Source organism: Puma concolor, chromosome D2 (genome assembly GCF_028749965.1).
Source record: "Puma concolor isolate L17-30 chromosome D2, mPumCon1.1.hap2, whole genome shotgun sequence".
Lineage (NCBI taxonomy): Eukaryota > Metazoa > Chordata > Mammalia > Carnivora > Felidae > Puma > Puma concolor.
In genome coordinates, this window is record NC_141677.1 from 81,674,270 (window position 1) to 81,691,095 (window position 16,826).

The 16,826-nt window shown below is 53.0% G+C and overlaps 1 protein-coding gene across 4 annotated transcripts in view; it reads right to left on the minus strand.

Moving 5' to 3' along the window:
• The window catches only part of CTBP2 (C-terminal binding protein 2), a 161,669-nt gene that overhangs the window by 117,126 nt on the left and 27,717 nt on the right, over window positions 1-16,826 (minus strand). The window contains exon 1 of one of the 4 annotated variants that reach the window (XM_086681126.1): window positions 8,430-8,448. The exons of the other annotated variants lie outside the window; for them this stretch is intronic. The gene's annotated coding sequence lies outside the window, so the exon portion shown is untranslated. Of the gene's footprint in view, window positions 1-8,429; window positions 8,449-16,826 lie in introns of those variants that run through there. 4 annotated transcript variants of the gene reach the window in all.

The window sequence follows — 16,826 nt, forward strand, 5'->3', positions numbered from 1 at the left end:
ACTGAGCCGCGCAAACAGGACAGGTTGGCACTCCACGAGCTGCCCACGTCCCACAGCTGCAAGGCCCCACCCTCGTGGCGTCCAGCTGCCCATCTGGGCCTCAGGGCAGGACGGCCCGCCCCGCAGGAGAGATGGGCCCACTGGGCTGCTGCAAGAGGGACCCACACAAACAAAACTCAAGCCATAGCTCCAGAGAAGGCTCACCCCACCTCTCAAGGGCCTTGGATGGTTATCCCCAGAGGGGACATGAAGGTCCATGGGTCCACCCCCTCCACGCAAGACCGGTTTCAATCTCTTCTCCCCTCCTGCAGCAGACCTAGCCCCACCACTGTTTTGGGGCTGCAGTCTGAGAGGACAGTAAGCCTTAGTGACCGGGCCACAATCGGGAAGTAAGGGCACTGAAAGGGGGCTCCAGGGGCTTTCCCACACATCCACCGAGGATCCTCTTAACCGTGTCAAGGTCAAGGGCGACAGACAGGGAAAAGCCTCGGGCAGACATGGAACCTAGACGTCCACAGAAAAACCAAGTGTCCTCCTCGTAAAACTGGCCTGTAGAACATGTCCTTCTGGCCAGGCGGACGGACGGACACACACCCACAACAGGACGTGGGAAGAGTGCCTGGTTTCCTGTCTCCACCCCCAGTCCTACTTACCAGCCCCTGGTTCACACCCTGGCCACCTGTGCTGGTCTCTCCCTAACCTTCCACCTCCGGTCGGCCCTCGCTCGCCAGGGTCACTTTGAGGATGTGTGGGGCAAAAGCCACCAACAAGACTAAGGAGATGGCATCGGGGCCTCCCCAGCAGACTGGGTGGCACCGGGCACCCTATGTGCCCAGTGGGGGGCTGCAGTCTGCGGTCTCCCGCCTCCCGCCTCTGGGCGTGCTGGGTCACAGCGGGATCTGCCCTGTAACCAGGATGTCAAGGCCGCCACTGTAGTCCACGAAGCCAGGGGAGCCCAGCATAGCGCCCCCACCCCTCCGCGTGCGTGTTTATGCGCCTGCCCAGCCTTCAATCGTTAACTCACCCCAGAAAGGCCCAGCCCATCCGGCACGAAGCAGGGCAGAATTCTGGTTTAGCGGTTACGTGGGAAAAGGCAAGGAAAGGACAACGTCTGCCGAAGAGCAAACTGTTCCCTGCACGTCGGACGAGACCGAATTAACGCGGTGTGATCTGAGTTGCCATCACCTCAGCGTGGCCAGGTTATTCTTCCCCAGGATTCAATTCCACTTACTATTGCCTAATAATAAATAAACCATATTAATTAGCCTGGAAACAATTAGCCTTTATTCGGGGGGGGGGGGGGGAAGGAAGAAAAAAAAAAAAACAAAAAAAACAAACCCTGAAAGCTAATTCTTTCCAGGTCCCTATACAGCCCACGTTGGCATCGAAACACTTAAGGTCAAATCAACACTTCATTATAATCCCCCGATGCCCCAGAGTTTCAGCTTCAATAAGAAAAATGCCCGCCAGGCAAAAACTTCACATACACAGTCTTTGTGGAGAATGTTTATGGAAATTTTGTAATATTAAATGCGTTCAGCTGGTTTTAAGTTTTCAGAAAGTAAAGGCCCAACAGCCAAGATTCTGGAACTCTTGTCTTTAAATCTGAGGGCAGCCAGTGGAAAACTGTAGGGAAGTCTTGGAACGCTGCCATTTTTTTTAAGGAAAACAAAACAGGAGATTTTCTCCGTGTTGTCTCAGATGTAGTCAATTAATTTGTCCCTTTCTCTGCTCCGTTTTCAGGTTTTTTACTGCCGGAGCCTACGGAGCCCGCAGATTTGAGACAGAAGTAGGTGACCAGGAGCAGTTCAGCCTTGGAGCATGAACTGGGCTTCAACGTGCCGGGGAAGGGCTCCGTCCTAAGTGGCAGATCGGGGGGAGGGGGGAATGCTTGGAAACGACTGTAAAAATGGGTGCTGCTGACCAGGCCTGGTGCAGGCCAAGGTTTCGGGGGGGGGGGGGGGGGGGGCGGGGGAGTAGATCCATAAGCAGCAACCCACACACACAGTGACGTCATTGGGCGAATTCAAGCTGCATTCCCACACCCCAACTGCCCAGCTGGCCAGGGGAGTGAAGGCAGCTGGGCCTGAGCGGTCTGACCCCTCAGCTCGTAGAAGCCTGTAGGAAAAGTCACACAGGCCAGGAAGCTGCCTTGTTAACTCTGAAAAGACCACAGGGGGAGGAGGAATCCTTGCCAGGGAGGCCTCTGCTCAACGTACCAGAACCCAGTCTCCAGCAACGGAGGGACAGGGAGAAACCCACATCGCCCATCCGGGGCGTGTGTAGGTGGCTTTGCACGGTTCCAAATAGCGACTGAACAGGGAAGCTACGGGCCGAGGCACACACCCCTGTGTAAGAGGCTCTGGAACCTGCCAGGAGTGTAAGGAGAGATGCGCTCCCTGGGGTCAAAGCCCAGCTGGCAGAACCACTAACCCGGCAGGGCATCTGGGAAGCAGGCCTGCCTGGGTTTTCTCCCTGATAGAGGGGTGGGCTCCAAAGAGGAAGAGGTGGTTATCTAAGCTCCTTTCCCACGGCGGGGGGGGGTCCCCATTGCCCCCCCCCACCACCACGCGACAGAGGGGGCGGGCAGGAAACAGAGGCGGCTCCTGGTGCACAACAGCCTTGAAAATAAAACAATTTTTTTTTTTTTATAGTTATTTTTGAGAGAGTGAGACAAAGTGAGACTGGGGGAGGGGCAGAGAGAGAGGGAGACACAGGATTGGAAACAGGCTCCAGGCTCTGAGCTGCCAGCACAGAGCCTGACGCGGGGCTCGAACGGATGGACTGCAAGATCATGACCTCAACCGAAGTCAGACGCTCAACCGACTGAGCCACCCAGGCGCCCCGACAGCCTTTAAAATAAGATCCACTGAGGAGAGAGCAGGATGCGGAAGGGTCACAGAGACAAACCACAAACTACCCTGGCGAGCTGCGGAGACAGTACGAGAGATCCTCTCCCCAAAAGTTAGGTTTCTGCCTTCACCCCTTTCTACCCCTAGAGACTGGTCGGAGGAGAGCATTTCCATAAAGACAGGAAATCATCTAAGATACGCCCCCCACCCCAATAGCTGGATGATGGGTCTCTCCTAATACACAGCAAATGCACACCTATACAAGCTGTACCTACACATCATGCATTAGGTGCCTGGATTACACAGTTTTAAAAACTTAAAAAATATTTAACACAGGAGAAATACTTCTAGGTTAGTGGGAAAAGAAATATAAAATACGTAGAATGATCTTATCCTTCCCCCCCACCCACAAAAGTCTCTGAAGTTGTTTATTTATAGACAGAGAATGACCATGCACAAAGAGAGAGAGGGAGAAATACAGAATCCCAAGCAGGCAGGCCCCGCATACTCAGTGGAGAGCCTGACACGGGGCTCAAACCCACGAACCGGGAGATCATGCCCTGAGCCAGAAATCAAGAGTCAGATGCTTAACTGACTGAGCAACCCAGTCTAGGCGCCCCTAGAATAATCCAATCTTTTTTTTTAAATTTTTTTTTTTCAACGTTTATTTATTTTTGGGACAGAGAGAGACAGAGCATGAACGGGGGAGGGGCAGAGAGAGAGGGAGACACAGAATCGGAAACAGGCTCCAGGCTCTGAGCCATCAGCCCAGAGCCTGACGCGGGGCTCGAACTCACGGACCGCGAGATCGTGACCTGGCTGAAGTCGGACGCTTAACCGACTGCGCCACCCAGGCGCCCCTGGAATAATCCAATCTTAACTGAACTTTCAGGTATTCTTTAGAGGGTTATTTTCATTTTTTTGTAGATTCTTAATGTACAGAAAATACACCCAAAGTGCTATTTCTCTACGCGAAGATTAAAGGTGATGGTTTAAATGTACGTCTTTCAGATCACAAAAACCACTTAATTGTCTTCAGACTTTTCTATACTGTCCATTTCCTACAAAGAGCAGATTTCCTACAGTCCGGAAAATGTGCAGTGAAGAGGCTGTGGGGTCTTAGGTCAGGAATGGGGAGGGGGGGGGGCTGAAGCTAGGAATGCAGAACGGGGGTCCCCACGTCGTGGCTGCCAACTACCTAGGTGGGTTTTGAAGTAAGGTATCTGCCCTACTCCTCAGGCAAGTTCAACCTGTAACAGCGTGTCCCTCTTGGGGACGCCGATGCAAAGCCTGAATTCCAGGGGCCAAGCAACTGGGGAGGATCCGGGGAGGGGAGCGGAGGCACCCATACACAGTGCGGATCCCCGGGCCCCGGTGGGGAGCTTGTCCGCCACGCACCCCCGAGCCGCTAGAGACTAACAGTGAGCCGCTGCGCTAGTGGGGAGAGCAGGGCAGACTTCTCAGCGGGCTCTGCCAAGTTCTTGGCTACAGATCAGACTGCAGGAGATGAGTACAGAGAAGCACTGGCCAGTTAGAGTGGAGTCCTCAGCCCCTAGGAAACTGCTTACACAAAGACCTCATCAGCTCTCGACGTCAACACTACGGACCAGCAGGCTCCACGCGGGAGACCGAGCGGGGATGCTCGGGGGGGGGGGGGGGGGGGGCAATCCGTGTGGACGGTTCACAGCCCCTCAGACTCCTGGTCTCTCCCACACCGTGTCCTCACCCCTACCCCTTCGTACTCTGGAGAAGGCAACTGGCGCTGGGCCTGTTTTGTGACTGATTTAGCTGGTCAGCTCCGTGCCAGCAGGGACGTGGTCCGATTTTTGTCTCGCAGGACTCAGAGCCCAACCGACGGTTAAGGGCCTTGGAAGGAGACTGTGTGTGGTCCTGGGAAAGTTACTGGGTCTCAGAATGCCTTCCTGCGGTGAGCCCAGGATGTGTGGGGCTCAGGTGACGGCACAGGTACTAAGGTGCTCAGGGCTCGGTGCAGGGACCACCGTTCGCTCTCAAACAGCACGCTCATCTAACAAATGCTGTGTTTCCTGACATGACTAGGTACATCCAAGAATCCAGAGTCCTAGAAAGCGGGGGGGGGGGGGAGCCTGAAGGGAAATTAGTTTTCTGTCTTATTTCAAACGAAATGTATTCAAACCCCAACCTCAAGGTTCAGGGAAGCCTTGAGTGTAAAATGAAGCACATCACTGCCATCAAATGGAGCAGCCGTGGTACCTGCAACAGAGGAACGACTTTACTTTTTAAAAAATTTACCAGGCTGGGCATGTTACAGAGAACAGCACGCGGGGAACCTCTGCAAACACAAACATGAATGAGGGAGGCACCCAAAGGTCTCACTGAGCATTAATTTACGTATTTCCTCTGGTGGCAACAAGCTTTTATTTTTTAAGAAGAAATTAGTCACAGAGGCAGAGGAGACGTGCTCGGAGGGAAACCGAGGACCCAGATCACCCAGCCTCTCGGAGACGAAGGCAAAATCTACCTCGGCTCGGCTTTCTCCTCCCCGACCCCAGCACGCCGTCACAACACTCAGCGGTGCCAGCTGTCCCCGAGCGGCCTGACGGCCTCTGCACAGCCGACCCCGGCTCAGACCACCCAGGTGCACGATCCCGGATACAGACGTCAGACCCTCTTACCCAGAAGAATCCAGGACAAGGAGAGAAAAGCCGAACGCCAGACCAGCCCGTGCCCCCTGCCCCCGGCTGCGTGACCCCCATCCCAAGCACCGACGGTCTTATCTGGGAGAGGGAACAGAGGAGCCCCCGAAGAGCGTGGGATTATTACCTATCGATTCATACAGGTCAGGTAAATAACACCGGGGCGCCTGAACTAACTTCCACGCCAACCTAACCACTCAGCCGCGTTATCGATTTCAGAAGTAGAGACACCCTTTCAGCATGGACGGCGGCAGGGGCAGGGACTCCTAAGTGCCGTCCCCCCTCGAAAGACGGGTGCGTGACACACACATACCCGTGCAGTGTGCTTCCCGAAGGAACGACGGCTCGAACGGGTCGCCCCGAAGTCAGATTCCCAGGACCCGTCACTTGACGGTGGCCGCGAAAGCCGGCCAGAGCCACCCAGGTGCCAGTGCTCGCTCCTGGAGAGGCCGTGCTACCACGTGCTTTTCTGCCTCCTTCGCGCATCAGGCCTGAGCCCCACGTGCTGCTGTGGCTGCAGGACCGCTACTGAACGAGACATCCAAAGGCAGGGTCCCAAGTTTCGTTTCTTCACACACCGCAGCCAACGGGCGCGACGCAAAACCACACGACACAGACAGTCAAACCCCCGAGGAGAAGGCTGCTCTTCTGGTGGGTTCCCCAAACCAGCCGGGCCAGCGTGGCACAGCCCACCACACATCACCAGGCGGAGGGTCACGGAGATGTGGGGCCGGCAGAGGGGAGGGGAGGCCGGCGGTGCCCCGTTCCTCCTGACATCAAAGCAGGAGGGGTGGGGGAGGAGGGGGTCGGCTTTCAGCACTCGGGTCCTTGTGGGGAGTTTCTTCTCACCCGCTGCTGGTCTCAGCCTGGGGCAGAGATCTTTGGGATGGAAGATTCCTCATCGACACACACAAGAACTTGAACGCACCTCCAAGGGGATGGTGCTGCGAAAAACGTCAGTCCCCAAAAGGCCATGTATTCTCTGACTCCACGTTCATCACATCCTCTACAGGACAAAATTACAGGGATGGGAAAACAGATTAGTGGTTCTTGGGGCTGGGGACCGGGAAGGGGGCAGGACGCTCCAACTCTAGGACATTCTCTGAACAAGCTAGGTCTTGGGGGCCGGGCAGCCCTGCAGACGACCATGGACATGGACCGCGAATGGTCTTGGCCACCGGAAGAGGGTGTGGCTGGAGGCGGGGGACACGTGAGCTCCTCGGGCGCTGGAACTGCTCTGGATCTTGACCAGGTGGCGCATGCTGGAATGGACGACACAGGGGACACTGCGACACAGAAGTGGACACACACCTAAAGCCACATCAACGCTGGGGAGAGCTCAAGGATGTCTGGGGAGCACATCAATACCCATCTCCTGGTTGTTGTATTGTTACTATTGTTTTGCAAGCTAGGACCACTGGGGGAGACCAGATAAGGGTATTATTACAACCGCATGTGATTCTAGGGCTACTTCAAAATAAGTTTAGTTAGGTTGGTCCTGGTTTTTTTTGGTTTGTTTAGTTGGGCTCCTGTTGGCCACAGATAGGGCCATTCCTTTATTTTTGTGGATTGGGGTGTTTACAAGAAGGAGCCACGTGGAGCCGACCCCACTGACAAGATTGACACACTGAGCTGGGACCCGCTTCCTCTGGCTGCCGGGGCGGCGGGGGGGGGGGGGGGGGGGGATGCCACCAGGAGCCCAGCCTGCCTCTCAAGAGCCAGAGCTCCGAGCTCCTGAACCCTGACCTTCTCCACGGCAGTCAACAAAGATGCTTGCTATGTAAGTTCTTTCCCGGGAACGGGCACGACTGACTGGTTTCTCTCTCCCAGCTGCTGCTGGACGCCCAGGGCTCCCCAGGTCACAGGTGACAAGAGGGCGCCTTCCCTGGCAGAGCAGTCCCGGAAAGGACGAGAGACAGAAAAGCAGCTCCCGGGGCTGGTCTGTGCTGGGGAGAGTGGGCACACTGGCGGGGAAAGACATCCAGGCTTCCCTGACCCAGCCTGGCTAGACCAAAACTACAGGCAGCGGGCTGGAACAGGCCAAGACTGTCCCCGGCTGACAGCGCGGTTGTACGCTGGCCTGGCCACCTTCCAACACCCAGCTCGCTCAAAGAACGTTCTGGAGCCGAAGTGTCCTGGCAGATCACCAGGGTCAGGCAGCCCACCTGCCTTGCACGGACCCACAGCTACATTCCTGCTTTTCCAGCAGGCTGGGGACCTTGCGGGTGGCCCTGGAAACTGCACAGCAGCCTTCCATTGACAAAACCTAATCACGCTGTATCAACCTAAAGGTCTCCTGTGGCCGTCCGTCCGTCCGTCCTCCGAGATCCCCGGTTGCCTCCCTGTTGAGGGGAGCTGGCAACCCCCCTCATCCTCGCTGCTAACTCCCTGCTGACTCAACCCAAGAAAGAAAATTGCAGGAGCATCTCTGCCGTTTCGGCTTTTATGGTCTTCAGGGTTACACGGTTTTCGATTTCATTCGACAGGAGTTTCTCCTTAATGTCTCCCGGAGACGGTAACAAACACGTCTCCCTCTCCCCGAAATGTGCCATTTTTGGGAGATACAGCGTACAGGAGAAAAGTTTTCCAATAATAACCCTACTTTTTCAGCTTCTCTCCACCCTCAAATAGCCCCTTACTCAGAAAGCTGAACGTTTTCTCAGATCTCCCACACTGCCCGGCTTCGGAGCCGCTGAAGAAATAACCAGCGACTCTTTTATGGAAATAAAAAAATCACATTCTACATAAATTAAATATATAATTTGATTAAACATGTTTATGTCTTTGCGATGACATTTAAAATAGAAGCAATCATTTTCGTTCTTGAAAGAAAAACTCTTTCAAATAGAATTCGAAGCTGTCAAACCTACCTTCTGCTACAGATCTTTTAAATGTCACATACCTTCAAAAGGGGATGGCAGCTTCCTTTAAAATATGCAATTCCAAGGCAGTAAGCTCTGAATCGAGCATGTATTAGAACACACCGCTGGCATTTACCCTAGTGTGGGGTAGCCTCTGCACCCCTGCTTCTCAAGGACCCGCTCAGGAGCGCAGCGCCTGTCCTGTCCCGTCCGGTCCCCGTGCTCTTCCGACGTGGCTAGGGCTCCGGTAGCAGGTGGCAAACCACAGGGCCCAGCACCAAGTCACGCCCCTTAAGGGGGCAAAGGTACCTTCCTAGGATTCCTACGGTTTCCCTCCCTGATATCTTGCTGAACTCCGCGTAACCCAATTTTGGCAAAGCATCAACGGCCCAATTGTTAAGACCGTGTTAATCAGATGCAAAGAAAACTCCGAACTCATTCTCCTAAGTCAATGACCTACATATTCAATTGCTTATTCTCCAACTCAGTGGCAAACACCGTGCTATATTTAAACATAGAGCACAGATAGATCTTTCTTCTGAAACATTAGTGATACAGATAAGCCTTCTACTCCAGCCCTCCTCTCCTCAACTTAAGGAACATAAACATCGTCAACATCCTGCGGCACTCTGAAGCGAACAAGTGTGCTCGGGGTCTCCATTATTTTCGCAAGAAGGCAGCAAGTGTCATTTTTGTAAGACGTACACGTGAGCAGCATTCCCGCTGTTACATCAACAAACAAAGCCTGGTTCGCCCCTGCCTCCCCAGTACCTGGCAAATAGCAAGTGCTCCGAAAGAAAACGGATCCAATGACTTCAAGTCAGTTAAGCGTGGGTAACAAGCACGCTACAAACCAAGTGCCCAGAGGGGATGCAAAGGCCCCCTAAGTGTTGAACCCTGGCGCTAGGGACTGACCCAGTGATCTCACAGCTAGCAGGGAAGACAACAAAGGGAACAGGGAGCTCTCGGAGAATGTTCTAAGACTACGGTAGGGGCAGAAATTGAGAGATATCACTGTTGATCTCTTGGTATCTCGCCCAAATAGGAGGAGGCATGAGGAAGTCAGCTCCCCACAGCCATCGCTGGAGGAGGATCCTAAGAACATCTGAAGCATCAAGGCAGAGGGTTTGAAACACCAGACAGAAGACAGCCCAGGCCAACACCACAAGAGGTACCTCCTTGCTGGTTCTTCCTGGGAAAGGATAGCGGCTCTGGGGCAGGTGAGGGATGGGGTGGGATGGGGAGAAGGGTAAATGAGAGGCCAGGGGAGCCTTCCAAACAGAACGCAATGCAGTGGGCAGTCTGGGAGAGGACCAGAGTGAGCAGGACACATTGGACAACCAAAGCCCAAACCTGGGCTGCAGTTTGGAATCCTTCCTGGGTGTACCTTCCTGCCCAACCACGCGATTTTAGGGAAGTCACCTCGCCCCTCGGAAAGCCTCTCCTCCCAGGTACAGGAGAGGAATGCCACCCACAGACACCAAGACCCTCTAACTCAAGTTCTAATTCCATTTAAAATAGGCGATCATGGGGGCGCCTGGGTGGCTCAGTTGGCTAAGCGTCCGATTTCGGCTCAGGTCATGATCTCGCAGTTTGTGAGTTCGAGCCACGCGTTGGGCTCTGTGCTGACAGCTCAGAGCCCGGAGCCTGCTTCAGATTCTGTGTCTCCCCCTCTCCCTGCCCCTGCCCTGCTCAGGCTCTGTCTCTCAATAACAAATAAACGTTAAAACAAAAATAATACAGTAAAATAGGCGACCATGAAACTTTAAGCCAATTCTCAAGGGCTTGAAAGAAATCAAGAGTGTGGAAAAGGAAGAGTTATTGCAAAGGGGATCGCTTCTTTTCTTTGGACTCCAGTAATTCCCTTCATTGGGCAGCAAACTCTGGGCCCCACCGCACAGATGAAAAGGTCCAGGAAACCCTACGTGAGGCCAGACCCCACCACCTGACCTGTGGCACCAACCCGGAAGCCGGGAAACATGGGCGAACTGAAATGCACAGTGAAGCCAGGCTCTTCATCCAGTAAAATGAGGCTTCTGTTCCCGTTTGGCCACACTGGCCCTTCTGCGTGGTTCCTACACCCCTAGCCTCCTCCTAAGAGGGGAACCTTCTAGTTATCACCACTCGCCCTCCCATCTCCCACGCCTTGCCCATGGAAGTGATCAGCCAGGTTCCCCCCAGTCACTCTCTGGGGCTCCAACACTGCTTCATGAGCCTTGCTGTCAAGCTTTCCTTCCTATCACCTCCCCCACCGCCAATATTGCATATCTATATATGTACGCACATGTACTTGTTTCCATAGATGTTAACACATGCATCCAAAAGAAACTGTGTAGACTCCTGATGGTCAAAACCAACAGCCCTTTCTCGGCCGCCATCTATCTTCTTAGCTGGTGGGCAACCCCCCTCCACGAAATATACACACCCCCATTCTAGGATTCTGATACTGGACCAACTATTAAGAGAGGCAGATTTGGAGATAAAGGAAACGTAACCTAGTCTTCAAGGCAGGTCCAACAAGGAACAAGAATAGAATGCCAAGTGCTGGAGAAGCAGGCATGGAAGAAGGAGAGATCAGCACTCTGCCTCAGAACTCCCATTCAGGTGCTCCCAAGTCTGTTTCTTCCTGCCAGTCCCCACCAGGAGCTCCAGGTACACCTGACAGCTGCCTTCTAGACACTTCCTCCCACAGGCGCATCCCACCTGCCTCTCAAACTCCACTCACCCACATCGTCACCCTACCACTTGGAAGTTCCTGCTTCCAACCACATCAAACCCAGACTCTGCCCTGACTTCATGTTTGTATTACCAGAACCGACCAGGTCAGCCTCTACCTTTGCCCACCTCTACATCTGAGGGACTGGCAGGTGATCCCTACGTTATCCCTGTACACTGATTCCTGGGCAGGAAGCAAAACTCCAAATCATCAACTCTAAAACACCTATTAAAAGCCCAGCAGAATTAATACCTTTTTTTTTTTTTTCCCCCGGAAGGGAGAATGACCCAGTCCAATTCAACTGGTCAATATCAACTAGCCTAATCCCTGGAATATTTTAAATTCTATCCCTAATCAAAGGATACCCTTCAAAGAGCTCCTCACAGAATGGCTTCCTCTAAACTGTCACTCAACATGATGCTTCTGACTTTTTCTGGCAGACCCAGGCACAAGAAGCAGCCTGACATTTGTTACCAGACCCCGGGTGATGGCAGAACTCTCTATCCTCGGTACGCCACTTCCCTGTAACAGAGCCTTTCTCTTTATCATCAGCTCAAGGACGCACGCGGTCTCCCCAAAACTCAGAGAGAGCTGTTCCCAGCCAACTGTCCTGAAATTTATGGTTGCTATATTTGCATTTTTTTTTTTTTTTTGAAATCAACTCTGGCCCTTCCCCCATCTCATCTCACAGAAGCTTTTTTTTTTTTTTTTGAGTCCTCAAAAAAAGTATTTTCTGGAAAGATATAGAGAAGTGAATGGAACGTACTCAAGGACACATTGGTAGCGCCGTAAACCAGGTCTTCAAAAGCACTGGCCCTAGAGAAACTTGGAGAAGCTTCCCCAAGACCAGTGAAGCCAGCATACCCAGATTGCCGGGATTCTGGAGGGTCCAGAACACCCACTTAGCCAGCATCTTCACACCGGAAAAAAAAAAAAAAAAAAAATCACACAGTAGCACAGGCATTTCTAGTTATCAGTGGGCCCCCAAAATCAACTCTTGGAAGTCATGAAGGCAAACAGATCGGCACAGATGTTCAGAACCAGGAACTAAAGACCTTGATGGGCAGGCTTCGTTGACGAACACGGTGTTTGGTGGGGAGGGGAGACCACAGAGCAAGGGAGAGGTGCGATCATTCTCACCATCCAGGGAAAGCCGAGAGAAGCAGGCCCCCTCTAAAGAAAGAGGGCAAGGCTACTCTCTCTGGGTGAGTGAGCTCCACAGCCCCACCGGTAGCAGAGAAAACCATCTGCACGGGTCTTGTTAGCAGAGGGGCAAAGGGAAAGGAGGACATGCCCCCCCCACCCCTCCTCTGACCCACTGCACCAGTCCTCAAGCAGAAAGCCAGACTTCTGTTACACGGTTTAAAACACAGCTCCAGGGACGCCCGGGTGGCTCAGGCAGTTAAGCGTCTGACTCTTGATTTCGGCTCAGGTCATGATCAGGTCGTGGGTCTAGCCTTGCATCTGGCTCTGCCCTGAGCATGAAGCCTGCTTGAGATTCTCTTTCTCTTTCCCCCCCTCGGCCCCTCCCCTCCATGCTCTCTCTCTCAAAAAATAAAATAAACGGCTCCGTTTCCCTACATGATTGGTAGCACTATAAAATTTCGTAACTGTTTTAGAAGACTAAAGATATGCCCGTTCTAGGACCAGTAATTCCATTTGTAGGAATTTACCCAGGAGAAAAGAAAACGAGAAATATCCATAAAGAGACATGGGCAAGGGCGCCTGGGTGGCTCAGGAGGTTAAACATCCGACTCTTGATTTCGGCTCAGGTCACGATCTCACAGTATGTGGGATCAAGCCCCGCGTCTGCTCTATGCTAACAGCATGGAGCCTACTTGGGATTCCCTCTCTCTCTCTGTCTCTCTCCCTCCCCTACTTGTGCATATGCACGCTCTCTCTCAAAACAAACGTTTAAAAAAAAAAAAAAGACACGTGCAAAAACAGCAGCTTTATTCAGAACAGCCAAAAGCTGGAAACAGCCCAAGTGCCCATCAACAGATAACTGCGGTAGCCGATTCCTAGAACAGAATCCTATACAGCCATGGGGAAGGAACAGATGATCCACCCAGGCTAAAACACTCAGGTATCTCAAAAACATCACGTTGAATTAGAAAAGGCTTTGGCAAAAAGGTACACGTGGTATAATATGTAACACGTGAATGCGCAACATAAAAGTATCTATGTATATTACATAGTATTTTCATCAAGAACAAGCAAAAGTAATCATGGGGGGGGGGTCACGGTTGGGGTTGCTGGTGGCGATCACAGAAACAGAAGTGGGGACTTCCCGGAAAGGGCCAGGAGGGAAATTTCTGGGGCAATGGGATGAACTAGCTCTTGAGAGGGGCTGGGGTACACAGGTGTGCGCCTTTGCCAAAACGAAGTGACTGGCACTCTTAGGATCTATGACTTTCATTTCACCGCGTGTCCCCACTCCCTGAACACCCCCCCTAAGCTTTACTTCAAAGGAAAGCAAAACAAAGAGGAACCACAAACGACTCAATGTCAGGTAACATGCGTGCTAAGGGACTCAGGGGTAAAGGTGAGCAGAATCCAGAAAGGGAGCCAAGAAACGCGGCCAAGTAGGAAGACAGGCCGACGGGCAGAGGGCAGGACAGGGCGTGAGCAGTGAGGCGGGGGTGGGTGGCATCCGCGTGGGGAGCCTGTCCTCCTATCAATCCACACAAGTCCTGTCTCTGGAAGGAGGGCCGCAGGAGCCCCCCGTGAGGCAGGTGCCATTTCCCCACTATGAGCAGAAACCCCGGCGGCCCAGGTAGCCTATCCACTCAAAATCAAAGTGTGGGAACGGCGTGCACCCAAGTAATTAACAGCCACTCTTGCCATGAGCAGACTTATGAAGCCAAGGAGGCCTGGACAGGTTTAGGACTGTGCCCTGATGTGGGCTGATACAACAGGAGGCCCCCTTCCCCCCCACACAGGAAAAGAACCGCTGTCTGAATAAAGCGTCAAGGGGACTCATCTGCACTCCGCGGGTTCCTGTGCTCGGAGGCAGGTGACAACCCCAAGAGCAGCCAGCAGGGTTTCAGACCCTCCCTCTCCAAGCCTCTTCAGGGGTGGTACGGCCTCCAGGCCACAAATAGCTCCCCAAGAGCAAAGTATTGCCAGGGGGCCCATCTGGAAACATATCGTGAAACGCCACTGGACTTCAAAACAGCGGTCATGGTCAAGGATCGTAGCCCACAGGTCAGGACTTCTCGGTCTCCAGGTGTGTCCCCAGCGCAGGTCACACGCAGGCCGCACTTACCGGCCCCTTGTATCACTCAAGAGGCTTTTAAAGTAATAAATATAGAAGACATACGCAAGTTGAACCCTCTGAAAGGCCACCCCCTCCACTCTGGATTCCTGATGCTTCGCCCAGACATCGGGCAAACTGTGATACAAGCACACTGAGAGGCAGGAACAGCATGGCAGGTGTAACAGAGCCACGACCCTGATGGAGCCCTCACGCTCGGACACGGGCAGCTCCTGGAAATCGCCGAGCACAGGCCTTGCACGTCAGAGGCGGGCAACCTGTGCCGGGAGAGGAGGTATGGCTCACCGCCCAAACTGGAAGAAATTCCTGGGTACCATCCCTCTGACTTTACGAAGTTCCATGCGTGTTTAGAGTTTGGGCTCTCCAAACACACAGTGCCAGACACGAGGAGAGGAGCTGTGCAGGAGACTTCGTGGGGAACACGGGAAGGGAGTCGGAGGGAGAGGCGGGTCGTCCTTAGGCAGGAGACAGGGAAAGAAGGCGTCCGGAGGGGAATGTTCAGGCGTGGTGGGCTGGCTGCTACAAGGAGACCCTTGTCTTCCAGGAGCGGCCTGGCATCTCCACTGTGCTCAGTACCCGGCTGGGGGCGGCCCGCGGGAGCCGAGGCTGTGAGTGCCATGCTAAACTCCAGATGCAAAAGGCAGCAGCTGGGGCCACCAGTCAATTCCATTACCAGAAGCAGAGGATACCAGAGTGGCACCTTTTCATGGCCGCAGCCCCATACCAGGTCACTGCTACGGGTTTATAACCCCAGACTTGATTCTGAACTTCTCCGAAGATGGACCATCAACTTACAGGACCCACCTTGGCTGCACCCAAAGCACTGGGGTGGGCAGCATTTGGCAGGCGTGAAGCAGGAAAGCCTTGCAAGGACGCCCACCCTCAGGGAGCTCACAGCCCAACAGGAGCGACCCTCTACCCCCAGAGCAAACAAGATGGGGGAGGGAGATGGGATCTCCAGGACGAAACGCGTCAGTGGACGTCGGAGGGAAAACCAGGAGGCGGAGACTGGCAATTGGGAGAAGGGGCCACCTTCTCCCCGAGACAGGGGGGGAGGCAGGGTTGGCTTGGATTGACCAAAGTCCATCAATTACCCAAGCTAGTGTACTAGTTAGAGTAACACTGCTTCAAACAAACATATCCAAAACGGAGTATCAGTGCAACACGATACAAGCTATTTCTGTATCACAAGAAGATCAGGGTTCCTCAGGATGGACAACTCTTCACGGGGTGATTTAGGGACCCGGGAGGCTAGTATCTTCTGCTGGACCCTCAAGGGGGGGGGGGGGGGGAAGTAAGTAAAGCACACTTGTTTCCTGACTACTTCTGCCAGGAAGGGACATCTCTTCCGACCAGTGTTCATCAGCAAGAACGCTCCTGGGGCTTCCAGTAGATGCCTGCGTGGTGGTGGGGTCAGCCACTCCGGCCAGAAGTCCCCACCAGCAAAGGGAAGCGTGGGACACCTGGTCATCTCCACCGCACGCACCTGCCAGCTCCGTTTCAGGAAAGACTCATTTTGGAAGCAACGCAGGCCTCTGTGTGCTCTGAGCACAAGAATCCAAGGTTACCTGACCACGGGACCAAACCTGCAAGAGATGACAAATCTAGAAATCCATCTATTAATTTTCCTGTTGCCACACAACTGCAACATTGCAGCGGAAGTCTGGTCACAAGGGGACTTCCACTGATCAATTTAAAAAGTGAAAAGCTCCTTTTAATGGAAAAGGACCAGCCCTAAAACTGGAGAGCATATTTGCAAACTTTAACGTCCATCATGTCTAAGAAACCATCAAATCTTACACCCAGAGTTATTTTATAAGCCACTAGGAAAGAGAAAAAGAATGTGGTCAATTAAATTATGGCATAGGATCAGTTTGGGGACAACTCAGTCCTGGAGATCGTGAAACGGTGAAAACCAACGAAATAAGGGTGTTTCTGTTTGAAGTCTCTCAACAACCTAGCAAGAAACACAGGAACCACCAGCTCACAGACAGGGGGTCCCAGCCTCTGTCTTGGGTTGGGTGACCTGCCAGAGGGGACCCAGCTGGGGAGGGGGTTTCCAAGCAGCCTGACTGAGCGCCTGCACCTGTGTCAAGATCCCAGCACATCTGAAAAGTCTCACAGAGCAAGCCAGGCTCCAATATCCATACAGACTCTGCTTCGAATGGCAAATCAAGCACCTTGGATAGAATATTCTTCTGAACTCATTTGAATTAAAAAACCCTCCACTAAAATATGGATTTTCATCTGCATAACACTTTACCAACAAATTCCACAACATTCAAGTGAGAACAGATGATGTTCGGAAATATCAAAAACAAGAATCCGATTTGGTAAACAGTTGCGCGCTATTTTCACATCATCCTAATGAATTTAGTTTCAATAAACGCAAATCAGCAAACACTCTGAAAATTCTAATGGTATGGTACAAAACGATGCTTTGAA